The sequence below is a fragment of the Festucalex cinctus genome, chromosome 5, assembly GCF_051991245.1.
Source record: "Festucalex cinctus isolate MCC-2025b chromosome 5, RoL_Fcin_1.0, whole genome shotgun sequence".
NCBI classification, from domain to species: Eukaryota; Metazoa; Chordata; class Actinopteri; order Syngnathiformes; family Syngnathidae; genus Festucalex; species Festucalex cinctus.
Window position 1 is genome coordinate 1,392,495 of NC_135415.1, and position 12,462 is coordinate 1,404,956.

Sequence of the window (12,462 nt, forward strand, 5' to 3'; positions counted from 1 at the left end):
TTTTTAGGCAATGAGTTGCCCTGATTGGTATTTTTTTGTAAAAGTGTATATACACATCATCGCTCGTTGTACTCATTGCACAATGTTACTTTTATTATCTAAAGGGGCAATCAAAAATGAATAAAACAAAATGGAAACGTACATACGTTTGGATCGGTGTGAAGCCAGTGAACAATTTGAGTGGTGGAAACTAAAAGAATATTCAGAAATGACTTAGTCATCACACTTAGAATGAGTTTACATTTTTTTGTACAAAATACCGTATGTGGGTTTTTTTTTATATAAGCCTCAAGGGCTAGGTGGCGCTGTATTTATAACTGAATGTTGTCATCGAGATACCTTCAGGCCTTGATTATAAGCATACATGTAAAATGTGGGATTTTTTTTGGAGCATGTACCGTGGAGTTATTAAGCATATCCTTCATTCACGATATTGCTTTTAATGTCCACAGAGGCTATCAAAAATAAATAAAAATATATATATGTTTGGATAAGTCTGATGCCAGTGAACATTTTGAGTGGTGGAAACTAAAAGAATATTCATAAATGACTTAGTTATCACACTTAGAATGAGTTTACATTTTTTGTACAAAATACCGTATGTGGGGTATTTTTTTTTTATGCCTCAATGGCTAGGTGGCGCTGCATATATAACTGAATGTTGTCATAGAGATAGCTTCAGGCCTTGACGATAAACATACATGTCAAGTTTGGGATTTTTGGAGCATGTACCGGGGAGTTATTAAGCATATCCTTTTTCAGTGCGAAACACAAATTTTGATGCCCCGCGCTCATCATATAGTATTTCCAAAAGTCAAGATTTTTCCGTCTGTTGTTGGCTCAGGTCTTGGCATGGTCCAGGTCAAGTCATAAGTCAGTCGGATAAAACATGTAGGAGAAGTGGGCAAAAGTATGCCCCCTGAAAATGTGCAAAAATCGTCAAAAATGGGACATTCAAAAATTCGTACCTCACTTCCTGTTCATTTTAGCATATGGGTCCAAGAGACTTTTTTGTAGGTCTTTGGCTCCCTCATACACGTAAACATTTTCGTAGATCTTGCTTAAACGTAGAATCGGGGCTGCTTCGTTAAAAATTTCTAGGGGGCGCTATTGAGTCATTTTTGTAAAAATAGTACAATCAACAATAAAATATTGTTCATTTTGCCAGGCCAGATGTGTGTGCCAAGTTTCATGAGTTTCTGCGCATGTTTAGACCATCAAAACTAGCGTTGTTTTCTTGGCGAACAGTGCTTAGCCACGCCCACAGCGATTCGCGAAAACTCACAAACTTCGTGTTGTGACATCATGAAGGCCGAAACCCCCATCTGAGCAAATATGAGGTTGGTCCAGTTAACGTGTTTGGAGAAAAATGTACAAGAAAATTCGTAAGAAAAAAAATTGCCACTAGGTGGCGCTATCAGTTAGATGAAATATAAGTTCGTAGATGTCTTTAGGGCTGGACTCTCATCAAATGTGTGAAATTTTGAGAAGATAGGATCATCTCGGTCAAGTTCATGCAGCTTTTATTGTCACGAAAAATCTTCAGACTTTGCGTCACCGTAGCGGCCACGCCCTTTGGCGAAAAGTTACAATATTCGGTGTGGGGCATCATCAACATCTTAAGGCTTTTCTGACCAATTTTCAACTGGATCCCTTCAACGAGCTCAGCACAGTAGCTAAAAACGTAAAGTATGACATTTATTGTAACCACTAGGTGGCGCTATATGTATAACTGAATTTTTTCATATAGGTGTTTTCAGGCCGTGACTATTACGTTGCCTGAGAAGTTTGAGATTTTTTGGAGCTTGTACATGGGAGTTATTCAGCATTTGCTCTTTCTGGACAAATGAAATTTTAAAGGCAATATTTGATGCCCCGCCCCCGTCATATAGTATTTCGAAAACGCAAGATTTTTTGCCTAGTTTTTCTCTTAAGTCTTGAGATGATAAATGCCAAGTTTGAAGTCAATTGGATGAAAAATGTTTGCATAGGGGGAAAAAGCATGACCACAGTGAATGTGCCAAAATAGGCCAAAATTGGACATAAAAAAATTCATAGCTCACTTCCTGTACATTTTAGCTACATGGTCCCAATAGACTTTTTTGTGCGTCTCGGGGTGCTACACGTGCCTGCCAATTTTCGTTGCTCTAGCTCAAACGTGCCGGGCTTGGTTTTTATTTTTCTACGCTAGGGGGCGCTATAGAGTCGCGTTGTTATAACGACTTCATAATATCAAATTTTTCGCCGGACCTGAAGAGTGTGCAAAGTTCGGTGAGTTTTCGTGAATGTTTAGGTACCCAAAATCGCGATTGTTTGCGGAGAATAAAGAATAATAATAACTAGAGCTGCGAGCAGCTATAAAGGGCCCTCGCAACCCGGGCCACGTTGGGGTATTTGCACGTCGGGGTACTGGCATGTTGGGGTACTGTCAAATAGGAAACCATCTAAATTTTAAACGTTTTAGCCATGCTTTGTGTTTGTAAAGTTTCATGGAAAGGCCAAAAATGATGCACAATTAACAAAATAAAATCAAAATGGATTGGCACATGGCTATATAGAATACTTTTTGAATATATTAGGCATGCCTGCCAATATTCACACATCTAGCGGAATCATATAATCGGAAAGACTTCATAAAAATGTCTAGAGGGCGCTATTGAAGCATTTATTGCAAATTTAATAAGAAATCTCTAAAATATTCATGCTTATGACAAGCCTGATGTGTGTGTAAAGTTTCATGAGTTTTTGCACATGTTTAGACCCCCCAAAAAAAAGCAGCATTTTACTTGGCAAACAATGCATCGCCATGAAACGGCGTGGGACAAAATAAATAACTTTCGATAACTTTGTATCTTGAACATCTTAAGATGAAGCACACCAAGTTTGAAGACAGTCGGATAAATTTTGTAGGAGGAGTTCGTTAAAATATGACCCCTAAAAAAGGCCACAAAAAATGGCTACAAATCCCAACGTAAATCAAAATGGCGGACTTCCTGTTTGATGGTTCCAAGAGACTATATTGTACATCGTGGGCTCTTATGTATGCCTCTAAATTATCATAGCGCTAGGTGAAACGTACAACCGGGAATGCTTCGTTAAAGAGGAGTTTTTTACCTCAAAATGTGATGACCGGCCCTTACGGGACTTCCTGTTGGGTTTAGCACATGGCACCAAGAGACTTTTTTGTACATTGTGGGCTGTTAAATTTGTCTCCAAATTTTCGTAGCTCTCGCTGCTTCGTACAACTTTGAATGCTTCATTAAGAGGGAATTTTTTCCTTTGCAAACTGTGCATGCCACGGCAACAGCGTGCGACGAAATAAAAAGCTTTCAATAACTTTTCATCTTCAACATTTTAAGATGAATCACACCAAGTTTGGAGATGATCGGATAAACTCTGTAGGAGGAGTTCGTTAAAATAAGACCCCTATGAAATGGCCCAAAAAATGGCAACACGTTCCAAAGTAAATCAAACTGGCGGACTTCCTGTTCGGTTTAGCATATGGTTCAAAAAGAGTTTTTTGTACCTTGAGGGCTGTTACATATGTCTTCAAATGTTGGTAACTCTAGGTGAAATGTACAGCCGGGAATGCTTCATTAAATAAGAATTTTGAAACACAAAATTTGATGCCTCGCCTCTGGCGGACTTCCTGTTAGGTTTAGCATATGGTTCAAAAAGAGTTTTTTGTAGATCATAGTCTGTTACATATGTGTACCAATTTTCGTGGCTCTCAATTAAACGTACCACGGCAATGCTTTGTTAAGTAAGAATTTTGAAACTGTAAATTTGATGCCCCGCCACCGTCATATAGTATGTCAAAAACTTTAGATTTTTTACCATGATGTTGTCCCAGGTGTTGAGATGGTACAGCCCAAGTTTGAAGTCAATCGGGTTAACCGTGTAGGAGAAGCGGGCAAAAGTATGACCCCTGTAAATGTGCAAAAATGGGCCAAAATTGGACATTCAAATACTCATACCTCACTTCCTGTCTATTTTAGGGTACACAAATCAAAGAGGTTTTTGTTCATCTGGATGTGCTACAGGTGCCACACAATTTTCGTAGCCATAGGACAATCGTAGCGGGACAGGGATCCGTTAACCCTATGTAGGTGGCGCTACAGAGCCATTTTTCATGTATCATGTATGGCGACTTTAAAATATCAAATTTTTCGCCAGGCCCGATCTCCGTGTAAAGTTTGGTGAGTTTTCGTTCATGTTTAGTGCCTCAAAAATGTGGTTGTTTGCGGAAAAGAATAATAACAAAGAAAAAGAAGAAGAAGAATAATAATAAGAATTCCTTCAGGAACAATAGGGACCTCGCAGCGGTCGCTGCTCGGGCCCTAATAACTAGAGCTGCGAGCAGCTATAAAGGGCCCTCGCAACCCGGGCCACGTTGGGGTATTTGCACGTCGGGGTAATGGCATGTTGGGGTACTGTCAAATAGGAAACCATCTAAATTGTAAACGTTTTTGCCATGCTTTGTGTTTGTAAAGTTTCATGGAAAGGCCAAAAATGATGCACAATTAACAAAATAAAATCAAAATGGATTGGCACATGGCTATATAGAATACTTTTTGAATATATTCGGCATGCCTGCCAATATTCACACATCTAGCTGAATCATATAAACGGAAAGACTTCATAAAAATGCCTAAAGGGCGCTATTGAGCCATTTATTACAATTGCACAACAAATATCTAAATAAAATATTCATGTTCCAGACATGTCTGGTGTGTGTGCAAAGTTTTGTGAGTTTTCGCCCATATTTAGACTCTCAAAGAAGCATTTTTCTTCACAAACAATGCATGGCTAGAGCAAAGGCGTGTGACAAAATAAAAAAATTCAATAACTTTTCATCTTAAATATCTTAAGATGAAACACGCCAAAGAATGAAGACGATCTGATAAGTTCTGTTGAAAATATGACCCCTAGAAAAGGCCCCAAAAAATGGCTACAAATACCAAAGTAAATCCAAATGGCAGACTTCCTGTTTGATTCAGCATATGGCTTTAGAAACCTTTTTGTAAGTCTTAGGCTGATAGGTATCCCAATTTTTACAAATCTAGGTGAATCATAAAATACAAAACATTTGCAAAAGCTTCATAAAAATGTCTAGAGGGCGCTATTGAACCATGTATTGCAAATTGAATAAGAAATCTCTAAAATATTCATGCTTATGACAAGCCTGATGTGTGTGTAAAGTTTCATGAGTTTTTGCACATGTTTAGACCAAAAAAAAACCCATTATTTTACTTGGCAAACAATGCATCACCATGACAATGGCGTGCGACAAAATAAATAACTTTGATAACTTTGCATCTTAAACATCTTAAGATGAAGCACACCAAGTTTAAAGACAGTCGGATAAATTTTGTAGGAGGAGTCCGTTAAAATATGACCCCGAAAAAAGGCCACAAAAAATGGCTACAAATCCCAACGTAAATCAAAATGGCGGACTTCCTGTTTGGTTTAGCAGATGGTTCCAAGAGACTTTTTTGTACATCGTGGGCTCTTATGTATGCCTCTAAATTATCATAGCGCTAGGTGAAACGTACAACCGGGAATGCTTCGTTAAAGATTTTTTTAGCTCAAAATGTGATGCCCGGCCCCTACGGGACTTCCTGTTGGGTTTAGCACATGGCACCAAGAGACTTTTTTGTACATCGTGGGCTGTTACATGTGTCTCCAAATTTTCGTAGCTCTAGGCTGCTTCGTACAACTGGGAATGCTTCATTAAGAAGGAATTTTTTCCTTTGCAAACTGTGCATGCTACGGCAACAGCGTGCGACGAAATAAAAAGCTTTCAATAACTTTTCATCTTCAACGTCTTAAGATGAATCACACAAAGTTTGGAGATGATCGGATAAACTCTGTAGGAGGAGTTCGTTAAAATAAGACCCCTATGAAATGGCCCAAAAAATGGCAACACGTTCCAAAGTAAATCAAAATGGCGGACTTCCTGTTCGGTTTAGCATATGGTTCAAAAAGAGTTTTTTGTACCTTGAGGGCTGTTACATATGTCTTAAAATTTTGGTAACTCTAGGTGAAATGTACAGCCGGGAATGCTTCATTAAGTAAGAATTTTGAAACACAAAATTTGATGCCTCGCCTCTGGCGGACTTCCTGTTAGGTTTAGCATATGGCACCAACAGGCTTTTTTGTAGATCATAGTCTGTTACATATGTGTACCAATTTTCGTAGCTCTAGACTAAACGTACCACCGGCAATGCTTCGTTAAGTAAGAATTTTGAAACTGTAAATTTGATGCCCCGCCACCGTCATATAGTATGTCAAAAACTTTAGATTTTTTTACCATGATGTTGTCCCAGGTGTTGAGATGGTACAGCCCAAGTTTGAAGTCAATCGGGTTAACCGTGTAGGAGAAGCGGGCAAAAGTATGACCCCTGTAAATGTGCAAAAATGGGCCAAAATTGGACATTCAAATACTCATACCTCACTTCCTGTCTATTTTAGGGTACACATATCAAAGAGGTTTTTGTTCATCTGGATGTGCTACAGGTGCCACACAATTTTCGTAGCCATAGGACAATCGTAGCAGGACAGGGATCCGTTAAACCTATGTAGGTGGCGCTACAGAGCCATTTTTCTGTTATCATGTATGGCGACTTTAAAATATCAAATTTTTCGCCAGACCCGATCTGCGTGTAAAGTTTGGTGAGTTTTCGTTCATGTTTAGTGCCTCAAAAATGTGGTTGTTTGCGGAAAAGAATAATAACAAAGTACTAGAGCTGCGAGCAGCTATAAAGATCCCTCGCAACCCGGGCCACGTTGGGGTATTTGCACGTCGGGGTACTGGCATGTTGGGGTACTGTCAAATAGGAAACCATCTAAATTGTAAACGTTTTTGCCATGCTTTGTGTTTTTAAAGTTTCATGGAAAGGCCAAAAACGATGCACAATTAACAAAATAAAATCAAAATGGATTGGCACATGGCTATATAGAATACTTTTTGAATATATTCGGCATGCCTGCCAAAATTCACACATCTAGCTGAATCATATAATCGGAAAGACTTCATAAAAATGTCTAGAGGGCGCTATTGAGCCATTTATTACAAATTGCACAACAAATCTCTAAATAAAATATTCATGTTCCAGACAGGTCTGGTGTGTGTGCAAAGTTTTGTGAGTTTTCACCCATATTTAGACTCTCAAAAAAGCATTTTTCTTCACAAACAATGCATGGCTACAGCAAAGGCGTGTGACAAAATAAAAAAATTCAATAACTTTTCATCTTAAATATCTTAAGATGAAACACGCCAAAGAATGAAGACGATCTGATAAGTTCTGTTGAAAATATGACCCCTATAAAAGGCCCCAAAAAATGGCTACAAATACCAAAGTAAATCAAAATTGCAGACTTCCTTTTTGATTCAGCATATGGCTTTAGGAACCTTTTTGTAAGTCTTAGGCTGATAGGTATCCCAATTTTTACAAATCTAGCTGAATCATAAAACACAAAACATTTGCAAAAGCTTCATAAGAATGTCTAGAGGGCGCTATTGAACCATTTATTGCAAATTGAATAAGAAATCTCTAAAATATTCATGCTGATGACAAGCCTGATGTGTGTGTAAAGTTTCATGAGTTTTTGCACATGTTTAGACCCAAAAAAAAAAGCAGCATTTTACTTGGCAAACAATGCATCGCCATGACAACGGCGTGCGACAAAATCAATAACTTTCGATAACTTTGCATCTTAAACATCTTAAGATGAAGCACACCAAGTTTAAAGACAGTCGGATAAATTTTGTAGGAGGAGTTCGTTAAAATATGACCCCTAAAAAAGGCCACAAAAAATGGCTACAAATCCCAACGTAAATCAAAATGGTGGACTTCCTGATTGGTTTAGCATATGGCTCCAAGAGACTTTTTTGTACATCCTGAGCTCTTATGTTTGCCTGCAAATTATCATAGCTTTAGGTGAAACGTACAACCAGGAATGCTTTGTCTGTTTAATCAAAACGCAAAATATGGTGTGCAATTCCCATGCATTGCTATGGCAACAGCGTGTGACAAAATAAAAAACTTTCGATTACTTTGCATCTTAAACATCTTAAGATGAAACATACCAAGTTTGAAGACAGTCGGATAAATTTTGTAGGAGGGGTTCGTTAAAATATGACCCCTGAAAAAGGCCACAAAAAATGGCAACAAATCCCATCATAAATCAAAATGGCGGACTTCCTGTTTGGTTTAGCACATGGTTCCAAGAGACTTTTTTGTACATCGTGGGCTCTTATGTATGCCTGCAAATTATCATAGCGCTAGGTGAAACGTACAACCGGGAATGCTTCGTTAAAGAGGAATTTTTTAGCTCAAAATGTGATGCCCGGCCCCTGGGGGACTTCCTGTTGCGTTTAGCACATGGCACCAAGAGACATTTTTGTACATCCTGGGCTGTTACATATGTCTACAATTTTTCGTCGCTCTAGCTGCTTCGTACAACTGGGAATGCTTCATTAAGAAGGATTTTTTTCCTTTGCAAAAAGTGCATGCCACGATAACAGCGTGTGACGAAATAAAAAACTTTCAATAACTTTTCATTTTCAACATCTTAAGATGAATCACACCAAGTTTGAAGATGATCGGATAAACTCTGTAGGAGCAGTTTGTTAAAATATGACTCCTATGAAATGGCCAAAAAAAAATGGCAACACATTCCAAAGTAAATCAAAATGGCGGACGTCCTGTTAGGTTTAGCATATGGTTCAAAAAGAGTTTTTTGTACCTCGAGGGCTGTTATATACCTCTACAAATTTTGGTAACTCTAGGTGAAACGTACAGCCGGGTATGCTTTGTTAAAGAGGAGTTTTTTTTAGCTCAAAATGTGATGCCCGGCCCCTGGGGGACTTCCTGTTGGGTTTAGCACAGGGCACCAAGAGACTTTTTTGTACATCTTGGGCTGTTACATATGTCTACAAATTTTCGTAGCTCTAGCTGCTTCGTACAACTGGCAATGCTTCTTTAAGGATACTTTTTTTCCTTTGCAAACAGTGCATGCCATGACAACAGCGTGCGACGAAATACAAAGCTTTCAATAACTTTTCATCTTCAACATCTTAAGATGAATCACACCAAGTTTGAAGATGATCGGATAAACACTGTAGGAGGAGTTCGTTAAAATAAGACCCCAATGAAATGGCCAAAAAAATGGCAACACGTTCCAAAATAAATCAAAATGGTGGACTTCCTGTTAGGTTTAGCATATGGTTCAAAAAGAGTTTTTTGTAGGTCATAGTCTGTTACATATGTGTACCAATTTTCGTAGCTCTAGATTAAACGTACAACCGGCAATGCCTCGTGAAGTAAGAATTTTTAAACTCTAAATTTGATGCGCCGCCGCTGTCATATAGTATATCAAAAACTTTTCATTTTTCACAATGATGTTGTCCCAGGTGTTGAGATGGTACATCCCAAGTTTGAAGTCAATCGGGTTAACCGTGTAGGAGAAGCGGGCAAAAGTATGACCCCTGTAAATATGCAAAACTGGGCCAAAATTGGACATTTAAATACTCATACCTCACTTTCTGTCTATTTTAGGGTACACACTTCAAAGAGGTTTTTGTTCATTGGGATGTGCTACAGGTGCCACACAATTTTCATAGCCGTCGGACAATCGTAGCAGGACAGGGATCCGTTTAACCTATGTAGGGGGCGCTAAGGAGCCATTTTTCTGTTATCATGTATGGCGACTTTAAAATATCAAATTTTTCGCCAGGCCTGATGTGCGTGTAAAGTTTGGTGAGTTTTCGGTCACGTTTAGTGTCTCAAAAATGCGATTGTTTGCGGAGAAGAATAATAATAAGAATAACTAGAGCTGCGAGCAGCTATAAAGGGCCCTCGCAACCCGGGCCACGTTGGGGTATTTGCACGTCGGGGTACTGGCATGTTGGGGTACTGTCAAATAGGAAACCATCTAAATTGTAAACGTTTTTGCCATGCTTTGTGTTTTTAAAGTTTCATGGAAAGGCCAAAAACGATGCACAATTAACAAAATAAAATCAAAATGGATTGGCACATGGCTATATAGAATACTTTTTGAATATATTAGGCATGCCTGCCAATATTGACACATCTAGCTGAATCATATAATCGGAAAGACTTCATAAAAATGTCTAGAGGGCGCTATTGAGCCATTTATTACAAATTGCACAACAAATCTCTAAATAAAATATTCATGTTCCAGACAGGTCTGGTGTGTGTGCAAAGTTTTGTGAGTTTTCACCCATATTTAGACTCTCAAAAAAGCATTTTTCTTCACAAACAATGCATGGCTACAGCAAAGGCGTGTGACAAAATAAAAAAATTAAATAACTTTTCATCTTAAATATCTTAAGATGAAACACGCCAAAGAATGAAGACGATCTGATAAGTTCTGTTGAAAATATGACCCCTATAAAAGGCCCCAAAAAATGGCTACAAATACCAAAGTAAATCAAAATGGCAGACTTCCTTTTTGATTCAGCATATGGCTTTAGAAACCTTTTTGTAAGTCTTAGGCTGATAGGTATCCCAATTTTTACAAATCTTGCTGAATCATAAAACACAAAACATTTGCAAAAGCTTCATAAAAATGTCTAGAGGGCGCTATTGAACCATTTATTGCAAATTGAATAAGAAATCTCTAAAATATTCATGCTGATGACAAGCCTGATGTGTGTGTAAAGTTTCATGAGTTTTTGCACATGTTTAGACCCCAAAAAAAAAGCAGCATTTTACTTGGCAAACAATGCATCGCCATGACAACGGCGTGCGACAAAATAAATAACTTTCGATAACTTTGCACCTTAAACATCTTAAGATGAAGCACACCAAGTTTAAAGACAGTCGGATAAATTTTGTAGGAGGAGTTCGTTAAAATATGACCCCTAAAAAAGGCCACAAAAAATGGCTACAAATCCCAACGTGAATCAAAATGGTGGACTTCCTGATTGGTTTAGCATATGGCTCCAAGAGACTTTTGTGTACATCCTGAGCTCTTATGTTTGCCTGCAAATTAGCATAGCTTTAGGTGAAACGTACAACCGGGAATGCTTTGTCTGTTTAATCAAAACGCAAAATATGGTGTGCAATTCCAATGCATTGCTATGGCAACAGCGTGTGACAAAATAAAAAACTTTCGATTACTTTGCATCTTAAACATCTTAAGATGAAACATACCAAGTGTGAAGACAGTCGGATAAATTTTGTAGGAGGGGTTCGTTAAAATATGACCCCTGAAAAAGGCCACAAAAAATGGCAACAAATCCCATCATAAATCAAAATGGCGGACTTCCTGTTTGGTTTAGCACATGGTTCCAAGAGACTTTTTTGTACATCGTGGGCTCTTATGTATGCCTGGAAATTATCATAGCGCTAGGTGAAACGTACAACCGGGAATGCTTCGTTAAAGAGGAGTTTTTTAGCTCAAAATGTGATGCCCGGCCCCTGGGGGACTTCCTGTTGCGTTTAGCACATGGCACCAAGAGACATTTTTGTACATCCTGGGCTGTTACATATGTCTACAATTTTTCGTTGCTCTAGCTGCTTCGTACAACTGGGAATGCTTCATTAAGAAGGATTTTTTTCCTTTGCAAAAAGTGCATGCCACGATAACAGCGTGTGACGAAATAAAAAACTTTCAATAACTTTTCATTTTCAACATCTTAAGATGAATCACACCAAGTTTGAAGATGATCGGATAAACTCTGTAGGAGGAGTTTGTTAAAATATGACCCCTATGAAATGGCCAAAAAAAATGGCAACACATTCCAAAGTAAATCAAAATGGCGGACGTCCTGTTAGGTTTAGCATATGGTTCAAAAAGAGTTTTTTGTACCTCGAGGGCTGTTATATACCTCTACAAATTTTGGTAACTCTAGGTGAAACGTACAGCCGGGTATGCTTTGTTAAAGAGGAGTTTTTTTTAGCTCAAAATGTGATGCCCGGCCCCTGGGGGACTTCCTGTTGGGTTTAGCACAGGGCACCAAGAGACTTTTTTGTACATCTTGGGCTGTTACATATGTCTACAAATTTTCGTAGCTCTAGCTGCTTCGTACAACTGGCAATGCTTCTTTAAGGATATTTTTTTTCCTTTGCAAACAGTGCATGCCATGACAACAGCGTGCGACGAAATACAAAGCTTTCAATAACTTTTCATCTTCAACATCTTAAGATGAATCACACCAAGTTTGAAGATGATCGGATAAACACTGTAGGAGGAGTTCGTTAAAATAAGGCCCCAATGAAATGGCCAAAAAAATGGCAACACGTTCCAAAATAAATCAAAATGGTGGACTTCCTGTTAGGTTTAGCATATGGTTCAAAAATAGTTTTTTGTAGGTCATAGTCTGTTACATATGTGTACCAATTTTCGTAGCTCTAGATTAAACGTACAACCGGCAATGCCTCGTGAAGTAAGAATTTTTAAACTCTAAATTTGATGCGCCGCCACCGTCAT